Source organism: Bos grunniens, chromosome 20 (assembly GCF_055505025.1).
Source record: "Bos grunniens cultivar Pamir isolate PY7600 chromosome 20, Bosgru_T2T1.0, whole genome shotgun sequence".
Taxonomy (NCBI): Eukaryota; Metazoa; Chordata; class Mammalia; order Artiodactyla; family Bovidae; genus Bos; species Bos grunniens.
Window position 1 is genome coordinate 50,576,136 of NC_141184.1, and position 20,736 is coordinate 50,596,871.

The 20,736-nt window shown below is 39.1% G+C and overlaps 1 long non-coding RNA gene across 6 annotated transcripts in view; it reads left to right on the forward strand.

Annotated features, from left to right (window-relative positions):
* LOC147350395 (uncharacterized) overlaps positions 1-20,736 on the forward strand; it is a 108,798-nt gene that overhangs the window by 79,645 nt on the left and 8,417 nt on the right. The window contains exon 5 of one of the 6 annotated variants that reach the window (XR_015148814.1): positions 2,125-3,661. The exons of the other annotated variants lie outside the window; for them this stretch is intronic. This is a non-coding gene — a long non-coding RNA (uncharacterized LOC147350395). The remainder of the gene's footprint in view (positions 1-2,124; positions 3,662-20,736) is intronic. 6 annotated transcript variants of the gene reach the window in all.

Sequence of the window (20,736 nt, forward strand, 5' to 3'; positions counted from 1 at the left end):
GGAAGTCCCATATTAACTCAGTTACAGAGCTAGAACCAGAACCTTGGTTTCTGGATTCATCGTCAGGGTTCTTTCCCAGAATATATTGAGCTACCAAAGAAAGTTGTGCAAGAATATTCAAACAGGTCAACATTTCTTCTTCTTCTCTCTGATCAGAGTATAATTCATCTTTCTTGTTCTACATTTTACGTTTTAGATTTGATTATGCTTGTGTCCACGTAGATTCTTGCTGCTGTATGAGAAACATTCAGTTCTCTGTAAGCTGGAAAAATGTCTTTGACCTTACTTTCTTTCCTTCCTCCCAAACACAATGATTTCTAGTCTACTTCCACCACCTGTTTTAATTCAAAGTTCCGTTAGAGTACTAAGTGATAGGAGGCAAGTAATTTCATCACGAGTACCAGGTCAAGTCAAAATAGTTGTCTGGACAAAAGTTTAGAAAGATTCTGAGCAGCACAGATGATCTAAACAAGCAAGCAACATGATTATATTAACCAGTGCTACCTATTAGGATGATGAGATAAGGGGTGAGAATGGTTTTTAAGAATTTCAGTTGCTGCTTCAAAGAACCAAAAGCATAAGACTTGAGATTCAGAGATGGGACTGTACAGTATGTCTTCTTTGGATGGAATGTTACTCTAATGTGCCTGAAAGACAGAATGTATTAAAGACATGTAAAGGAAGCTGTCCAAGGCAGTGGTCATATTGCAGGCAGCCTAGTTTACTGGGCTCTGGAGTTTGGACACTGCTAAAACCATCAGTTATTTAGGTCACATGCATGGCAAGATCGAAACCATTTTATAGGAATATTAACTGAGGGGCAACGTGTAGGGACAAGAGGGAAAAATTAAATAGCACAATCACAGGCTGCTTCAAAAGGCTGGGTGAGAGGCTGTGAACACCTGGACCCTAGAACCTTGATTGTAAACCTAGAAAAGATGGAGTGGATATGAATGACACCGTGGCGGTGGAGTCGGTAGTAACCAGTGTCCAACAAGATGACTGGATAATGGAAAAGATGGGTCAAAGTAAACCCAACGTTCAAGCCTGAATTGTTATTTTGTTATTAACTGTAATGGGAGGAGTTACAGGTAGAATCAAGGATAAAATCTGGTGGATTTTCTTTATTAAATTTATTTCTTCTCACTTAAGAGTTAATTATCTCAGAATTGTAGGATATTCATGTGAAAAGTGACCTTAAGAGACATATGTTCAAACAAAATCATGCTTGAGGGTGCTTCTATTTTTTTCATATCTATCATCTTTAGTAAATACATCTTTATGTCTTCATTTTCATTTCTAGACAGCTTGCAAAATATTCTAGGATAATACCTTCTTTTTTTCTGATGGTTACACAAGTAGAGAAAGAACCACTTTCTAATATTTTAATCTGAAATGTCTAGATGTTTATCTATCTCACTACAATTGAACAGCTATAATCTCACAATTAGTACTCGGTCAAACTATGGATTATTTTACACTGTAACCAAGAACCTAACATTTTTACACTACTGAGAACTGTATATGGTGCTCATGACTTATTAGGATGACTCCATTTGTAACTGGAAAACAAACCAGATACTTCTAAAAGCTGACCATGGCTAGTTTTGTCAATTGCAAAGAATAACAAGAGTCAAAATGAATTTGGACAAGTGACAAAGACCTTTTCCCAGAATAATCTTTTCTCAATTTTGCATTTGCTAGGGATCCTAGCATTGAAACCTCATATTATGAATACTATTTTATTGAATTAAGTCCTAAAGTGTATAGCCAGAAAATATCCACGATGTCAATGCTCTGCTTTCAAATTTCTTGTTTGTTCTATGTAGTACTGCTAGCAAATTTACTTGGGGCATGCCTTAGCTTTAATAGAAAATATATGTATCTAATAACCATTCTGTTTTATATGAGTTTTATAGAGAGGTTTTTGGCCCAAATCTGTTTCATGCAATTAGACATGGGATAAGCTCAAATCAGTGCTATAGTAACCAAATCCAAGATTTTAAAACTTTAACTACAAAAAATGTAAACTGTTGAAAGTATGTGTAAAATAGAAAACACTTCTTTTAAGTTTAAAACCTAACGGCTTGTTCCTGACTCCAACAACCTACTTTTGCTTTCTAGTACATTCTGTTGGCCTTCTAAGCTATGGTCCAGAGACTCTCCTGGTGAAGATCTTGGCAGTAACACAGCATTCCAGACTCACTAGAAGAAGAAACTGTTCTTTGTTTCTTTTTCATGTTCACTGTTCTTTTCTTTTTAATGGAATACTAAAAAGTGAACTGTTCGTAGTATTAACACTACTAGGCAGAGCAGCAAATACTAACGGGCTCAAAGGGAGGCAGCCATAATGATGGGAGCTTTTTGTTTTCTCCCAAAAGCCCTATTCTGAAGCTCCAGGGGAAAACTAGGATAGGACACCAAACCAGAATGGGAAAGCCCATGGAAGACAGAGAACAACAGTCAGAGATTTATACGGGTCAAGGCAAAACAAATGTACCATTCTGCCAAAGTTCATCAACACCTAGCCCCTAACATGAATACACATGCATGTGTATAGTAAACATCAGATCAGATCAGATCAGATCAGTTGCTCAGTCGTGTCTGACTCTTTGCTACCCCATGAATCGCAGCACACCAGGCCTCCCTGTCCATCACCAACTCCCGGAGTTCACTGAGACTCACGTCCATTGAGTCAGCGATGCCATCCAGCCATCTCATCCTCTGTCGTCCCCTTCTCCTCCTGCCCCCAATCCCTCCCAGCATCAGAGTCTTTTCCAATGAGTCAACTCTTCACATGAGGTGGCCAAAGTACTGGAGTTTCAGCTTTAGCATCAGTCCTTCCAAAGAAATCCCAGGGCTGATCTCCTTCAGAATGGACTGGTTTGATCTCCTTGCAGTCCAAGGGACTCTCAAGAGTCTTCTCCAACACCACAGTTCAAAAGCATCAATTCTTCGGCACTCAGCCTTCTTCACAGTCCAACTCTCACATCCATACATGACCACAGGAAAAACCATAGCCTTGACTAGACGAACCTTTGTTGGCAAAGTAATGTCTCTGCTTTTGAATATGCTATCTAGGTTGGTCATACATATATCTAAAAATAAGAGTGTGATTTGAAGGTGAGAAAGGAGACACGGTAATAGCTGACATGTTGGCACTGAAGAGAAGAGGTGAGAAGTTCACAGAAGTTTTAGAGTGGAGCCTCTATATTTCTGGCTGATGTCTGCCACAGAAGGGCTTTCACCAGAGTCACCCCCTACCCAGGTTCCTTCTCCAGATCCTTACTCATTCCTTCCGAGGACAGAAGGGGTGATTTATCTGATTCATCGTCACGCTTTAGCGTGGTTGAACTTTAGCACTGATGTGAAAACCAGTAAGTAAAAGATTAACGTAAGAAGATACAACTTCTAATTAGATCAAACCTACGAGGCATCTGGCATTGCCTGGCGAAGAAATTGGTGTCAGTGGTGACACATTTCAAACTTGTTGCACAAATTCAGCAAGAGAACACCCACAATCTACTCAGTACTGTAATTTCCGCATCTACATCATGTTGTGCCTCAGGAAATCTGGAGTGGTTGGGGCTGAGAAGTTAACTAGAAAACTGGGAATTGCTGGAATTTCTATTGTTTTCCTATGGAATTCCCATATGTGTAGGTAAGTGTTCCAAAGGGAAGGTGAGTGTGCTTTGTTTGATGACTATGATTGATATTGCTGCCCACGAGAAAGGGGATAATTACACAAAAGGCAACACTAATTCGATGCCAATAAATTGAAGGATAGGGCAACTGGGTTAATCAAAAATCTATACATTTTTATTGTTCTTACTAGGCATATTTACTTATGTGTGTGTGTGTGTGTGTGTATATATATATATATATATATGAGTTTATAAATACTTAGAATCTGGATCAACATACATATATTCATTAAAATACATGCTTATGTTTATGTATATAATAAATACAATCCATGTAGGAAAATATGGAAAATTTCAAACATGTAAAAAAAGTAGAGACAATGGTATAATTAATTCTCCATGTAACCACAACCCATTTCAAGCATTATCTACTAATAGTCAGTTTGTTTCTTTTATACCCCCACTCATTTCCCTTTCCACATTCCTGATTTTTTTGAAATAAATACCAGATAGTATATTATTTCATCTGTATATACATCAGTGTCTCTAAAAGGAAAGAAAAGCCCCTCTTTTAAATATTATAATACTGTCCTCATACCACACTTTTATTTAATCTTATTCTTATTGCCTTTCTCCCAGACCTTCTGGTTTTCAATAACACCCACATGATCACTCAGTTTATTAATTTATTATATATTTGACACACCAACAGGCTTAATACTACCATCAACAATATGATTGCTGAAAAATGGTTTAAGATTTTTCCACACTTCTCTTAGTGCTAAAGGATGTACTTTCAAATTATTGTGTTTTATTTGGAATAGTTCCTATGTCATTTCCACCAACTGGAAAGACAGATTCATTTATTTCATTTTGCTCTTGATGTTTAGCCTTAATTTTCTTTTTCAATTTTGTTTTTTAATTGTATAAAATATTTACATAGCTCCAAAATCAAATCCACAAAAGCAACTGATATCCATGGAAATTTAACGTCTTTCTGTCTCTTTCATATTATTCCCTCATAATTCTTTTATTATGGTGATTATTACTTTGTGACTTAAACAAATAAGCATATCCTGGCATAGTTAAACAGTAGAATAAAATCTACACTTTTTTTTCACTTTGCTGTTTTCACTTAATATATTCTAGATACTATTTCATAGTAGTATGTAGCTATATTAATCATTCTTACTAGAGGTATACAGATTCCCATTGTGTTCATGCACCATAGTTTATGCAGTCTATTCATTATTATTATTATGAGTTGAATTGTGCCCTCACACAAAAAAAGGATATTTTAAAGTCCTAACCCCTGGTACCCATGAATGGGACCTTCCTTATTTAGAAATAGAGTCTTTGCCGATGTAATCAAGTTAAGATGAGGTCATGCTCATCCATTACATGGACTCTAATCCAGTATGACTGGTGTTCTTACAAGAGGAGGAGAGAGACACACAGAAAGAGGATGGTCATGAGATAAAGAGGAAAAGATTGGCTTGACATATCTCTAGCCAAGGAAAACCATGATTGTTGTCAAAGACCAGAGGCTAAAAGAACCAAGAAAGGATTGCTCTTGTGGTTTCAAAGGAACCAATGGCCCTGGCAACACCTTGAATTCAGCCAACTGTCCCCCTTTGTGGAAATTTGTTGTGACGACCCTGGAAAATTAGTAGTTGCTGGTCTTTTGCTATTGCAAACAAGGCCGTCATGAAAAGCTTTGTAAACATGACATTTTGTTGTATTTTTTTTTCCCCATAGTACTTTGGAAGGGATCTTAGAAATGAGATCGCTGGTCCCAAGGTAAATGCATATATAGTTTTGGAAGACAGTGTCAAATTTTCTCTCATAGTGGTTTTATCATTTTGCCTTGCCACCAATGATTTTCAAAAATGCCTATTTTCCTACCCCTCACTGCCAGAATTTTGCCAGTCTGGTAGGTGAAAATGGTTTCTCATTGTAGTTTTAATTTTGATTCTCTCTTATTGGTAGCTTGACTATATTTTCATATGGTTAATAGTCATTTGTATTTCTTTTTTGTTTGTCTATCTGGCCCACTTTTCTATATGTGTTCTCCTGTCCCATATCTAGAAGTTATTTTTATACTAGGGTTATTAATCATTTAAGTTTTATTCCAAATGTTTTTCTCAGTTTCTCTTGTTATTTGCTTATGAGGGGTTAATTATTTATTGTCATGTTTAAAGTATTTTAAGCTGCTTATTTCTTAAATTGAACAGGTTTGATCTATAAGTAGCCCATGAAGAATATAAATATTTTTATTAAGGATAAAAGCCTATATAGATGACTATTTAGACAGTTTAAGTTTTTAAACTTATTGTGTATTATGAGTTCCATGCTCAAAGTTCATTTTGAGGAAGCCTACTTCCCATGTGGCACTAGTGGTAAAGAACATGCCTGCCAATGCAGGAGACACAGGAGATGCTGGTTCTGTCTCTGGGTCGGGAAGATCCTCTGAAGGAGGGCGTGGCAACCTGCTCATGTATTCTTGCCTGGAAAATTACGTGGATAAAAGGAGCCTTGTACTTTGGCCACCTCATGAGAAGAGCTGACTCATTGGAAAGGACTCTGATGCTGGGAGGGATTGGGGGCAGGAGGAGAAGGGGACAACAGAGGATGAGATGGCTGGATGGCAGCACTGACTCGATGGACGTGAGTCTGAGTGAACTCCGGGAGTTGGTGATGGATAGGGAGGCCTGGAGTGCTGCAATTCATTGGTCGCAAAGAGTCGGACATGACTGAGTGACTGGACTGAACTGAACTGAACTGTGAGCTATAGTCCATGGGGTCGCAAAAGAGTCAGACTGGGCTGAGCGGCTAAGCATGATACAATATTAAGTCGCATGGCCTACAGCAGTCAGATTAGATAAATAAAGGGATCTTTGCTTGAATTAAAACTTTCTCATCAGGTAGATGTGCGTGTGTGTGGACAGAATGTATCAGTTTGCTTATTAGTAAGGGATGAATCAGCAGTTAAACACTTAAAAAATGCATCCAGTCTTAAAAATGCACTCATTTGACATTTACACATACTATACACATGTATATATATATATATGTGTGTGTATATATGCGTGTGTGTGTGTGGTATAACAGTTCAACTTTTATAAAGCACCAAAAATGTATGACATCTAGGACACATAAATATATATCTTCCTTCCAGTGAATTTGTCATCTAAAACTGATCTATTTTATCCAGACCCTGTCAGTAAGTATCTCTATAACCTTGAGCAAATGTGCTTCAGCTCCTGTCTCTGTAAGATGAGGTGACTGGAATAAAATATTTCTAAAGCCCGTTTTCCAACTCTAACAGGTATTAATCAGCTTCTCTGATGAAGATCTGACATATTTCTTAAAATACCCTTGAACCAATTTTGCTTCATGATTAGTACTTAGAACCTGTACAGAAATCCATTTTGGCCCCTCTTACTTGATAGGTATGAACACCAAATTTCACATCGTTCTATGCCTCTCCTGCGCGTGGCCCTAGTGAACGCTTATGAGAGTGGTGTTTATGGGCGTAAGTGAAGGTGAGACACGGGGCGAACTCATTTCAGGGGCCTTGGCGTGTGTGTATGTTCAAGCGCCTCAGACAGTTCTCCTTCAGGAGGAGCTGTGCAAGGCTCCTTTCCTCTTTCTGTGATAAGGAGAGAGAGGAGTGGGAAAGCAGAGTCTCCAGGTGTTTCCTGCAATGACATTCCTAGTGGTAACTTCCTGTGCCCTGTTTGGAGGCAAAACTTCAGTTAATGCTGAGCACCCAGGGTAAAAGGGCCCCATGAGCTATACTCCCTCATGCCTTTGCCTTCATACAAATTATATCTTAAAGCCATATTTTTAAAGTTTGTTTATAAGTTATCAAGGAAACCCAGTAAACTTATAAACAAATTTAAAATATGATTTTAAAATATAATTTGTATGAAGGAAAAGGCACGAGGGTACTATCTACCTTTCAGACTAGATTGCAAGTTCCCTAAGGATGGAATCAGATTTAATTTAAACAAATGATTATTTGATAGAATTTTATTTTGAATTTATTTTTATTGTATTTTTATTTGAATTTATTATTTAATTTAATAATTATGGTAAATGTAATGCATAGTGAATGGCATTTGATCCTTGGTATTCAAGGATTCTGTATTCCCAAATTCACCCATGTGCTATTTATAATTCCCAAATTAATACTCCCGGTGCTTCAGTAGGTCATTTGTGGAGGTGCGCATGCTCACAAGGTTGGAAACGTTGTCAATTGGTGTACATGTTCCCAGCTGAGGCCAAAGAAGGCGATGCCTTCTTATTTCAGCATTCATACTATAAACAAGTATTCTTTTTAGAATCTATTTAGGGTCACAGTTTTTGAATTTTTGTTTTTGGGGTTGCTGTTGGTGGTGGTAGTGATGATGATAGTTTTGCTGTTTAAAATGGTCCCTGGGTGCAGGGCTGAGGTGCTGTCTCAGACTCCTAAGGGGCTGTGTTATGCCTTACAGAAAAGATACACATGTTAGATAAGCTTCATTGAGGTACTACTATGGTGCTTTTGGCTGAACTCAATGGTAATTAATCAGTATATATTAAATAAGATGGCTTCAAACAGAAGCAAACACAAAATGTTAGGTATTGATTGATTGGTGAAAATGTGAGCAGTGGCTTGCAGGAAACCTAACCCTGTTATTTCCCCTATGGAGCAATGATTTAATATTTGCGAATTCAGTGTTTGTAGAGATTTTACAGAACATGACTCCAATGAATAATGACTCAACTGTGTTTAAATTTGGTTTATTTTTAAAAACATGAGTATCTAAACTAATGAATATCTATATCTAGCATATACAGTTGACCCTTGAACAACATGGGTTTAAACTGCATGGATCCACTTACATGTGGACTTTTTCAGTAATAAATATATAGCACTACACAATCCATAGTTGATTGAATCCATGGATGCAGAGGGTCCAGAGGGCCAACTATAAATTATATGCAGATTTTTGACTGTAGGGAGTGTCAGTGCTGCTTACCCCTATGTTGTTCAAGGATAAACTCTAGTTGGTCAATAATGTATCCAATAAATTATTGAATGATAATGATTATAATCAGAACCATGATTCCAAAAAAAGGACTTTTCAGGTAAATTAGTATTTATGGTAAATAGTCACTGGTGGGATGGATTGTGCCACATGCAAAGAACATATGCCCTGGCTTATTGCAACCCTTTACTGACTGAGTTGACTCCAATAGATTTTTTAACATCCATGCCTCTGATTCCTCATTCATAAAATAATGATTATGAAACTCTTATTTTGCAAGATCACTAAGGGGTTCTAGCCCAAAGCTTTTGTAAATTAATACAAAAGCACTACCCAGGCTAGTTATGATTATTGATGACAAGATCACAGGTCTGGAAGTTTGACCTTCAAACTAGCATGGGGTCAAGGAAAACTCACTGTGAGATGCTGACTTACATTAGTCTCTTACCCATTAATGTCTATCTCAGAGTCCTACTTTTATAAAATGATGTCAGACTGGATGACTTCCAAGGTCTTTTCTGGCAGTACCTTTCTAAGGACCTATGACACAATAGGCTTAAACTCTATTGGAAGGACTGATGCTGAAGTTGAAGCTTCAATACTTTGGCCACCTGATGAAAAGAGCTGACTCATTAGAAAGACACTGATGCTGGGAAAGATTGAGGGCGGGGGAAGAAGGGAATGATAAAGGACAAGATCCAACCGTCTTGGATGGTATCTCTAACTCAATGGACATGAGTTTGAGCAAGCACCGGGAGATAGTGAAGGACAGAGAAGCCTGGCATGCTGCAGTCCATGGGGTCACAAAGAGTCGGACATGACTGAGCAACTGAACAACAACTAAAGGGATTTCAGAGAAGTTGAGAATGAATCATAGATTAATCTTATATCCAGGACAAGAGCAGTGCCACTATCATGGTCCTGGTCCTTGGAACAATCTTGATTTTGCTCAACTCAAGCCCTTATAAACTGACTGTCTCCATGGGAAACCCTCTGTTAAACCTCTGTTACTATGACAGTCTTTCCTTCAGGAGTTAAATGTTAATAGCACTAAAACTTGAGGTCTTCCTTGGAAACATAAAATGATACTCCTGAGAATTAAGGGGTATTTGAGAGCACTTGAGACTGGTTCCCAAGAGGATGACAAAATTAGGAAGTTAAAAATAAAGTAAAGCTAGATTGAAGCTCTTGATTTATTTATTTGTATAAATAGAGCTCTGCAGATATGGGTCAAAATAGTTACATATATCAATGAACAAGTCTAAATTTTATAAGGCTTAATTTTATTTTTTAACAAATTTATTATTTTACTTGGAGGCTAATTACCTTACAATATTGTAGTGGTTTTTGTCATACATTGACATGAATCAGCCATGGGTGTACATGTATTCCCCATCCTGAACCCCCCTCCCACCTCCCTCCCCATCCCATCCCTCAGGGTCATCCCAGTGCACCAGCCCTGAGCACCCTGTCTCATGCATCGAACCTGGACTGGCAATCTATTTCACATATGATAATATACATGTTTCAATGCCATTCTCTCAAATCATCCCACCCTCGCCTTCTCCCACAGAGTCCAAAAGCCTGTTCTTTACATTTGTGTCTCACATATAGGGTCACTGTTACCATCTTTCTAAATTCCGTATATATGCATTAATATACTGTATTGGTGTTTTTCTTTCTGACTTACTTCACTCTGTATAATAGACTCCAGTTTCATCCACCTCATCAGAACTGATTCAAATGCATTCTTTTTAATGGCTGAGTAATATTCCATTGTGTATATGTACCACAACTTTCTTATTCATTTGTCTGCTGATGGACGTCTTGATTGCTTCCATGTCCTGGCTTTTATAAACAGTGCTGTGATGGGTACACGTGTCTCTTTCAATTCTGGTTTCCTTGGTGTGTATGCCCAGCAGTGGGATAAGGCTTAATTTTAAAAAGATACAAACTAATATGGCATGTAGGTCAGATCGTATGACACTGAACTTTCCTTTCTTTAGCAGTGAAATGAAGGCGACAAGACCCTATTTTAGCTAACCTAGTAGAACCTTTGTAAGTATTACATAATGACAATGACAAATGACTCTATTACATACAAATCAAGTACCAACAAAAGACTCTTGACATTTCAGTTCAGTCCATTGTTTAAGAAATTAACCAAGAAGAACTTAAGGAGAAGCAACAGTTTTAAAACTTTTAATATATGGTTTGATGAGAATAAAGCCATTCTCCTTTGTTCTATTAAAGCATACAGTTCTTTTCAATGACCCAAAAATGATGACTGCAACAATGAAAATCTGATGTGTCTGCATTCTAGTACTAAATATTCCAAAACAAACTAAACAACAAAATAAATTGTCCAGAGACTGAGTAACAAAATAGACTGTTATCCATGTATGCCTAAGGTCTGAAATGAACTTTATATCCTGAATAATAAACTCACTTCCAAAGCCAAGTGCTACAGGGAGTGAAGTCTAAGTTTGACATCTGCCTCATTAGGGATGCCACTGGTCAAACAGCCAAGATTCTACATAGCTATGGGCTGCTGCTGCTAAGTCGCTTCAGTCGTGTCCAACCCTGTGCAACCCCATAGACGGCAGCCCACCAGGCTCCCCCGTCCCTGGGATTCTCCAAGCAAGAACACTGGAGTGGGTTGCCATTTCCTTCTCCAACGCATGAGAGTGAAAAGTGAAAGTGAAGTCACTCGGTCGTGTCCGACTCTGTAGCTATGGGCATATTCATATTAATTAAATTAAATTTGCAAATCTCTTTACCAGGAAGTAAATAAACAATATCATTATAAAACTGTATAGTTAATAGAGATAAACAGGTTCGTTTTTGAAAGAGAAATACACTGTTTGGTTGCTGAAATGTTCTGGCATGCTACTCCTTTCTCTGGATTCAAGGCTATTCTTTCCACTTGCATAACTGTAATAGTGAGAAACAAGGCTCTTTCAAATCTCTGTATGGCTTATTCCTAAAGTCATTTTCCAGTAGCAGTGTGATGACTCATCCATATACAATGACCTTGTAAAAGTCATCTAAAGGGAGCTGTAGAACCTTTATTTAAATTGATAAAAACATCAAGGAGTCCAAATATAACTCAAAGCAACCTTCATTTTCTGAATGTGCCAAAAGTAACTTTGTTTTCAGGGTTATTTTTTTTTTTTTAATAGTGACCCTGGCTAAAACTAAAAACAACAGGATGAACAGAAAAAACCTCTTCAAATATCCATTAAAGGAAAATGATCATATTCTGTGACTAATCAGAGCTCCCAAATAGCCTGAAGTATGTTTCTTTATTTAATTTTTAGTGAAAGCATTATTTATATATGGATATTAATATCAGGACACCAGCTTCCCTGGTGGCTCAGACAGTAAAGCGTCTGCCTGCAATGCGGGAGACCTGGGTTTGATCCCTGGGTTGGGAAGATCCCTTGGAGAAGGAAATGGCAACCCACTCCAGTACTCTTGCCTGAAGAATTCCATGGACAGATGAGCCTGGTGGGCTACAGTCCACGGGATTGCAAAGAGTCGGACATGACTGAGCAACTTCACTCTTCACTCATTAATATCAGAAGACTTCCCAGGTGGCTCAGTAGTAAAGGATCTGCCTGCCAACACAGGAGATAGATGAGACATAGGTTTGATCCCTGCATCAGAAAGATGCCCTGAAGGAGGAAATGGCAACCCACTTCAGTATTCTTGCCTGAAAATTCCCATGGACAGAAGTACCTGACGGGCTACAGTCCATGGGGTTGCAAAGAGTTGGACATGATTGAGCAACTGAGCATGCACACATTAATATCAGAAATTTAGTGAAGAAAAATAATAACCTTGGGATATTTGGGGACTCTTTTATACCAAGCCTTATATTTAAAAATCTGGCTCTGCCACTAACTGCATGATTTTTATGTCACTTAACCTAGTGTTATCATTTCTAAGGAGCTTTCCAGTCCTAAATCTATGATTTTCCAGTGAAAATAGGGTCCATAATTATGATCAGTATCAGTCAGCAATGAGGTTGGGGGAGAGAAGGAAAACATTTGTGATAAAATGTAAATAACTTTAAAAGCGTAGATATCCTATTTTCTAAGTGCCTGGGTTAATTATGAGATTTTTCTAGAGAAGTTAGTTAAAAATAATAAATCTACAATATCTCAATATTTTAGTGACTCTGTATAATAATGATCCATTGGGTTCAATTTTATGTCATATGCCAAACCATGCTTCTGTTGTAGATAAATAAATACTTCTTCTAGAAGATACAGATGATCTTGGCAATGTGGCCAGTGACCCAGAACATTTGGGTAGATGTGATTCTTGTGGTTATCTTAGCAGGGAATATAGATTCTTGCCTAAAGTTTCTGTTTGAATATCAGTCCTGAAGACAGACACAGTGAAACAATGCATGCAAACACAGTTTTGGAATATAACTGCATGGGATTATAAATTACAGGATTAAATTCTTGCATAAAGTTGGGAATGGTGGTGTTATGAAGAAATTCTCTATGGGGTCTATTCTATGAAAGTCTCTAGGTTTTCTTCATTTTGCTCTTAAAACTTAGCTGCTGGTTCTATGGAGCTTCTGGCTATTGGAACCATTATCTTCCTGACACCTGTGATCGTTTCAGACTCACCTGTGGCTTCGTAACCCAAACCCATCTCTACCAGACTCCAGACTGGTGCCATTTTTGCCACTTTGAGATGCACATGGACTCCAACAATCCGCCTCAGTTGTGGGTTTTGGCTTCCCCATCAAACAAGTTGGATCAGTTAGACACTGGGTATAAATGCTACTCCTTTCCTCTCCCCTGTTAGACTCTTGGAAGATACAAGTGCTTCCAGTTTCCATGACACCATTTTACTATCCAAATTCTTTTTTTTTTTTCTTTTTACTATCCAAATTCCATGAAGTTCTCTGGACAGGAATAGTATCTAGGCTATTTTCACATGCCTTATCATTTAGCACAGTGCTTTACACAGAGAAGATAACCAAGAAACATTTGCTTGCTAAATGAACACAGTATGTAAACTTTTCCTTCTTTCACATTTAGACTCTGGTGATATGACCAGATTTCATGTAAAGTGCCCTTATATTGCTAATGATTCTGATGATATCTCAACCTGGCGACATGTGATTCAGCAGAAAACAATATGGAGAAAAGCAAGTTAGGCTGAGAAAACTAACCTGGGGTTTCCATGGTTTCCTGACTCTAACTAGTGCTGTGACATACCTAATCTTTGAGGGAATTAATAAGACACTTAAATGACTTTTTCAAGAATTTAATTTGTCTTCATTCTCCACTTACTTCTCATTCCTTGATGAAGAATATTTACCCTTCCTCTCTACCTCCCTCTCCATGATTCCCTGCAATTCCTTTCACTTTTCCATCTGAAGGGAACCTCTGCCCACTCTGTGTGTTTGCCAGTGATGCTTCCCCTTTGAACAAGCCAGCCAGCTCCTTTGAAATGTACAGCCACTGCTCCTTCCTGGTTATTATCAGCCATGTAAGGTTTTAATTCTCTTTGCTTCATTCCCTCGATACTGCTGTCACTGCTTTTAGGGGAACTTCATGGAAGTGCATCCGCCAACTCTCTGGGCCCTGTCAGAACCTGGTCTCTGTTACTCATTACTCTCTTCCACCCCAGCAATGTATTTGGTGCTCGTGTCCCAGACCTGGTGATCATCAATAGCTGTGCCTCTTCCAAAGTCTCGATTTCAATTAGCTACCCCGACCCCTTAGCACAGAATGAGATGGTTGGATGGCCTCACCGACTCAATGGACATGAATTTGAGCAAACTCCGGGAGATGGTGAAGAACAGGGAGGCCTGACATGCTGCAGTCCATGGGGTTGCAAAGAGTTGCACAGGACTTAGTGACTGAAAAACAACAGCAAACCCTGAACCAGCATTTCTTGTCTTCCCGTCTAACTTACTCTAGCTTGCCAACTTGAGCCTTTCCTCAAGCCCACGGGGCTCCCCGTCCATGCGCTCAGTGTTGGCTCCTCCCACAGTCATCACTTTCCTTCTCATCCCATTAGATCTCATGTTCTTTCACATGCTCCTAGCTCCTGTTATGTTTGCCTATAGACTTTCAACCCTGTTCAAATCTAAGCCTTCAGCTGCTTCCCTCTTATAACTTTGTAGGTGAACACAGCTAGAGAAAAATCATCCAGACATAATGACCAGTTTGTGACCACAAATCCCAAGGGATCTTGACTTTGCCACGAAGTCCCACTCCATTGCCCTAATCAGTTTTCTGTGTCCTTCACTCTCACCCCCAACCCCAACCCCAACCCCAATCTTTGGGAAAAGGATTATACCTCTTGTCAAAATTCCCAAACCCCTTCCTCTTATTCTTTTTTTAAGGCAAACACATTCACAATAGCAGTAGACAAAACACAATTCAAAGATTATTCATAATTCCAGGACTGTAACAGCTACTGCTGCTAAGTCGCTTCAGTCATGTCCGACTCTGTGCGACCCCATAGACGGCAGCCTACCAGGCTCCCCCGTCCCTGGGATTCTCCAGGCAAGAACACTGGAGTGGGTTGCCATTTCCTTCTCCAATGCATGAAAGTGAAAAGTGAAAGTGACAGCTGAACACTGTGCAAAGTGTGGGTCCCTTCCAGACCTGGGATCTGTGTGACTAAGTGGCTGCTGGCCCATGAGCCACCTGATTGGGAAGGAGGTGAGGGAAGCCATGCTCCACTACAGGGGTTGGCGGTGCAGGTCCCATCTGTTCGTTTGTGTTCCACAAGTTGGAACACAGTTCAATTTCCTTGAACCCAGTTAAACATGTTTACAGATAATATTATCCAGTTGTAACAAAATGAATCATCACAAACAGACAGCTGGCAACTTAAGATTATATTGATAATGCAGGCCTCTGAAGAGAGAAGGGCAGAAAAGGGCAGAGTTGATAGCCAGAAGCATTTATCACCTAATGAGACTTTATAACAGGTCATCAACATTTCAAAAATAATAGAACTATATTAAATATAGATTTATATCAACAATTAAATGATCTTTTAAGTATATTTTGAGCCTTTACAAATTAGATAATGATAATGCAGTATGTATGTTCAATTCAGTTCAGCTGCTCAGTCATGTGTGACTCTTTGCAACCCCATGGATTGCAGCACGCCAGGCCTCCCTGTCCATCACCAACTCCCGGAGTTCACTTAAACTCATGTCCATTGAGTCAGTGATGCCATCCAGCCGTCTCATTCTCTGCCATCCCCTTCTCCTTCCGCCCTCAATATTTCCCAGCATCAGGGTCTTTTCAAATGAGTCAGTTCTTCGCATCAGGTGGCCAAAGTATTGGAGTTTCAGCTTCAGCATCAGTCCTTCTAATGAATATTCAGGACTGAGTATGTATGTATCTATACTGGAATTGTATGCCTATTTTTTTTATTAATAGGGATATTTGATCTCTTATTCCATTAATATCTATAACTAAATAGAATTATAAATGGGACAGAGACAGGGTCATAGCATATCTTAGAGAGCTGGAATTCTTGCAAGCCAACTAATTTAGTTAATAACCTCCATAATAAAACATTGTACTTAATACATATTAAGGACTAAAAGAGAACTGTGGACACATGTGAATAAACTATTCATTTGCTGAGAAATTTCCCTTTGAAACATCTTTACCCAGCAACCAACTTGTTTACCCTTAAACACCTTAATTAATGGGAAAACTTACTACCTCTGAAGACAACCTCATTATTAAAATGTTATCACACTGCATCCTTCCGCTCCTCCCTAGTACATACACACACAGAAAAAAGGAGGAAAAGAATACTCTGAGTGGACATACAGTGTATAATATGCACACCCAAAATTTCCCTGAAGGGTATTGAAAGACTAGTTCAAATAAATCAATGTCCTTCCTCTACAGTCTTATTTAGTGGAAACATCACTCTTGCTGTGCTTAGCCACTCAGTCGTGTCCAAATCTCTGTGACCCCGTAGACTGTAGCCTGCCAGGCTCCTCTGTCCATAGGGATTCTCCAGGCAAGATTACTGGAGTGGGTTGCCATTCCCTTCTCCAGGGGATATTCCTGATCCAGGAATCGAACCAGGGTCTCCTGCATTGCAGGTGGATTCCTTACCAACTGAGCTCCCAGGGAAGCCTTACAGTCTTACTTAGTGGAAGTATCATGCTTAAAGTCATAAAAACAGAAATAGGAAGTCGAAAACATAAGCAGAAGAAAAGGACAGAACTCCATTCTACCAAGATAGGTAGATAGATATGTAGATGGGTAGATAGGTAGTTCAGATAAGACTCTGAACAATATGAGTATGTGTGGTTTTATTAATTTTTAAATGTTCGTGTATGGAGCTCTATGTCTTTATGCACTCAGCCAGCCTAGTCACCCCAGCCGTGCTCCCTAATGATCCTGGGGTGTCTTATGTAGTGTAGATGCTCCTAATGTGTCATTTCCAAAGTTCCTGGTGTACGACTGTGAAAGGTCTACTGGAATCTGCCTAGCAGAGCAGTAGTTTAGCTACAGGGAAGCCCTGGAGCAGCCTAAAATCATGTTTCTAAGGGGTATTCAGCACACAAATAACCCACATGAGAGCCCTCCCAGGGCCCAGCACCCACAGTGAGGTGGAGAGAGAGTTCCTTATGTGAACATTGCTCTGGAGCTCAGAATGTCAAGCTTCACAAGAACAGGTCTTTTCAAAAACCAACCACAGTTCTTTTCAGTTATGAAAGCATTATTTGAAAACCCATCCTTTTCTTGCTGGAATTAATCCTAATTATAAAATAAACCAAAATAAAATAAAATAAACCCTGTTCTAGAGATGCCTTCCTCTCAGAATACCAGTATCCATGGTGAAGACCATCTGATTAGGCTTCTTGGTCACCCTGGGCTGGAGCATTGTTGCACCCCACAGGAGAGGGGACTGAGTGGGCTCCTCACTCTGAGCAAGGAAGACGACCTTCCTGTCTTCAGACTTGCTGCTCGCCCCATGCAGTCCTCCTAAATTCTCGGCAATACTAGAGCTACTGACAGAGCAGTGTCCTTAGGTACCATGCCGTCCTTCCAGGGCATGCTTGTCTGTTTAATTTTCACCCGCACTTAGGGGCCCCTGATTTATATTTCTAAAGCTATAGTTTCTTTTCTGGCTAAAAATAAGTCCTGTTGAATAACCAAGGCCTTTTTTCTTTTATGAAAATGCCATTAATTTTTAATATCAGGAAAGTGTCACCTTAATAATCACATTTACTTTTCTCTCTTGTTTCTCCCTGTGACAGCAGGCAGAGGATTAAATTCAGTTATCAAAGGGATGCAAATCAAAGCAGTGATTATCCAAAAATTTTTTTCATGTTTCTCTATCTTTTCCGGAAGGGGGAATTATTTTCCTACGTTGTACACATTTCCTCCACATTCTTTTTAAAAGAATTTCATGTCCTTGTTGCATCTTCTTTTTTTGGCAAGGGGAGGGACTAATCCAGGAAAACAAGCCAATGGGTGACACAGAGGCTTAGACTTTCTAACTGGAGGTGGTGCAGAGCTTCTGCTGGGGCCCCACCTAAAGGAAGTGATGATCTTTCTTGTAATAAATAAGCTTTGTTCTTCTTCATCTCCCTCCCCCACCACTGCGTGAGAACTGAAATAGTTGGAATTCACTGAAAGGCAATCAGGAAGTTTTCGCAAGGCACATGGTAACCCTGCCCTCACTCTGAGAGATGTATTTTTCGAATTTGGAGGTGGCTGCATATAAGAAGAGCAGAATTTGATTTCAGGTGGCACTTAATTTCATCATAAGCTTCTACCTGGCTACTGTGCAAACTGACTTACATGATGTAAACAAGTAGCCAATAAGAGAACAAAAATTCCAAGCAAAATGTATATGCATGCCTGCAGAAATGGTTAAGATGTCTGAATGGTATTTGAGATCTCACACAGTGAAATGTGTGAGACTCAACCCTTACCCCAAATCACTATAGTTTGTCAGCCAATTTGCCTAGGATGTAACACAGAACCTTGAGCACTGTTAGCCTGCGCTGCCGTGGCGGGCAGGAGTTGGGGCCATTCTCAGCAGACTGAGAATTACAGAATGTTAAAACCATCTTATAGTCCCTTTCCTAAGGGCACTCAGTTGAAGCAACTGGCCTCTGGAAGAGAGCATAGACTTTTAAGCAATTCCTGAATGCCTGCCTTAACTTTCCCACTTATTAGCACTGTGACTTTCGGCCACTTTAGTCTCAGTTTCTTCTCTATAAAATGGGAGTCATAAACCTTACCTTAGAGAATTTCAGCAGTTTCATTTTTCTTTTGATGTGTATATCATGTCTCCTCTAAATTCTTATTTAGTGAAACATATTTAAAGCCATGAGAACAGAGGCAAGAATGCAAAAAAGCACAAGAAGTGGGAAAGGATAGAGTTGCATTCTACCAAAATAAATCCCTATGCTAGGTTATTATTAAAACCTATGCTAGGTTTTAATTAATATTATTAATTTTTATATATTATTAAAATGTATTAATATTTAATAATATTATTAAAATATATTAATATTTATATTATCGATATTTTATTAATGTTTATTAATAAATATTAATGTTTAATATTATTAAAATATATATTAATAATATTTAATAATATTATTAAAACCTGTGCTAGGTTTTTATTAATATTATAAATCCCTATGCTAGGCTATGCTTATTAAACATCATGAATGGCTATCAGCCATTCATGATGTTTAATAAGAGTTGGTTCTGCACAGATCATCTGGCAAGTGAATCTATTTGTAAGTAGCAAGACCTCACCTTATGGTCCTGGGATGATCATTTTCCACTGCAGATACAAATGATAAAGACAGTTCAGGGAGTCATTGGCATCCATCTCAGGACCATAAGGTGAGATCTTGCCCAAATGAAATCATACAGAAGAACTGCAGCTAAAAAGAGGGGGAGGGACCTGAGTATTTATTATATATTTTAATCCAGATGATTAAATATCACTTACAAGTAGCTCTTCTGGGGACTTTTTGCACCTACAAGTCAGTGGATACCTTTCTCATTTATGCTGGTTTTAGACAGGTTTTCTGATACCTGCAACTGAAGACATCCTAATAAACTGTGGAGTAAGTCCATGCGATAATCCTGAATTCTGTGCCACATCCCCTGCTCTGACTTCTTCCTTGGTTACCATCTTGACTGCAAGAGGCAGCCAGCTGCCAAAACCTAGCTGGTTAGGCTCCCTCGCCGAGCTTGCTGCTCCATGAAGAGCAGAGTGCCTGGTGGAGACCATCATTTACGTATCTGCTGCTGCAGAAATAGCAGAGATACCATAATGCTCACATCCCTGGGACCAGACAGATTGCTGGGCCCATTTGCAGAGAAGGGACAGCCAGGAGAGAATATTGAGTGAGTTGCTAATGAAGAGCTAGAGGAGAACCAGAACACAGAAGACTTGGAAATCATGTGAATTTCAAGAGAGAACAATAAGACCAGTTACTCAGCAGGGACGGAAAATCTGTTGGAGACTTCATGGAGAATGATCAGACTTCGAAGCAATGAGTGGGTCTCTCTGTGCCTTAAGAAAATCACATTTGACTGCCATGTCTATTCCCTCTGGGGCCTCCATCCTGCCCACCTCTCACAGGAGCCAAAGGAATATATGGGAAGTTGGTAGAGAGTTACTCGTGCCCCTTTAGCGTCCCTTCCTGCATGTGAGATGGGGAGGAAGATCCAGCCTAAGGCATGTGGAAAGCAGCTGTGGACTACAGGGAACCCCCTGAGTATACTTGTGGAAACCTGAGCCCCTAGTTTTTCCTTCCTGCACTTGGAAGTTCCACAAAGTATTTATCTCCCTATCTCTTCTTAACCACCATCAAATGAAGGCACACAGTTGACTCATTTCTACTCATTGTCTATATCAGTATATCGTAACATTCACTTATGAGAATATTCAACAATTTGCTGCAGTGAGATACTTCACTTTCTAAAAAAATTCTTTGTCAACCTCAGGGCATGAGAAAGATAGCAATGTGTAAGCTTTTTGAAGTATGTAATAACCAGGAA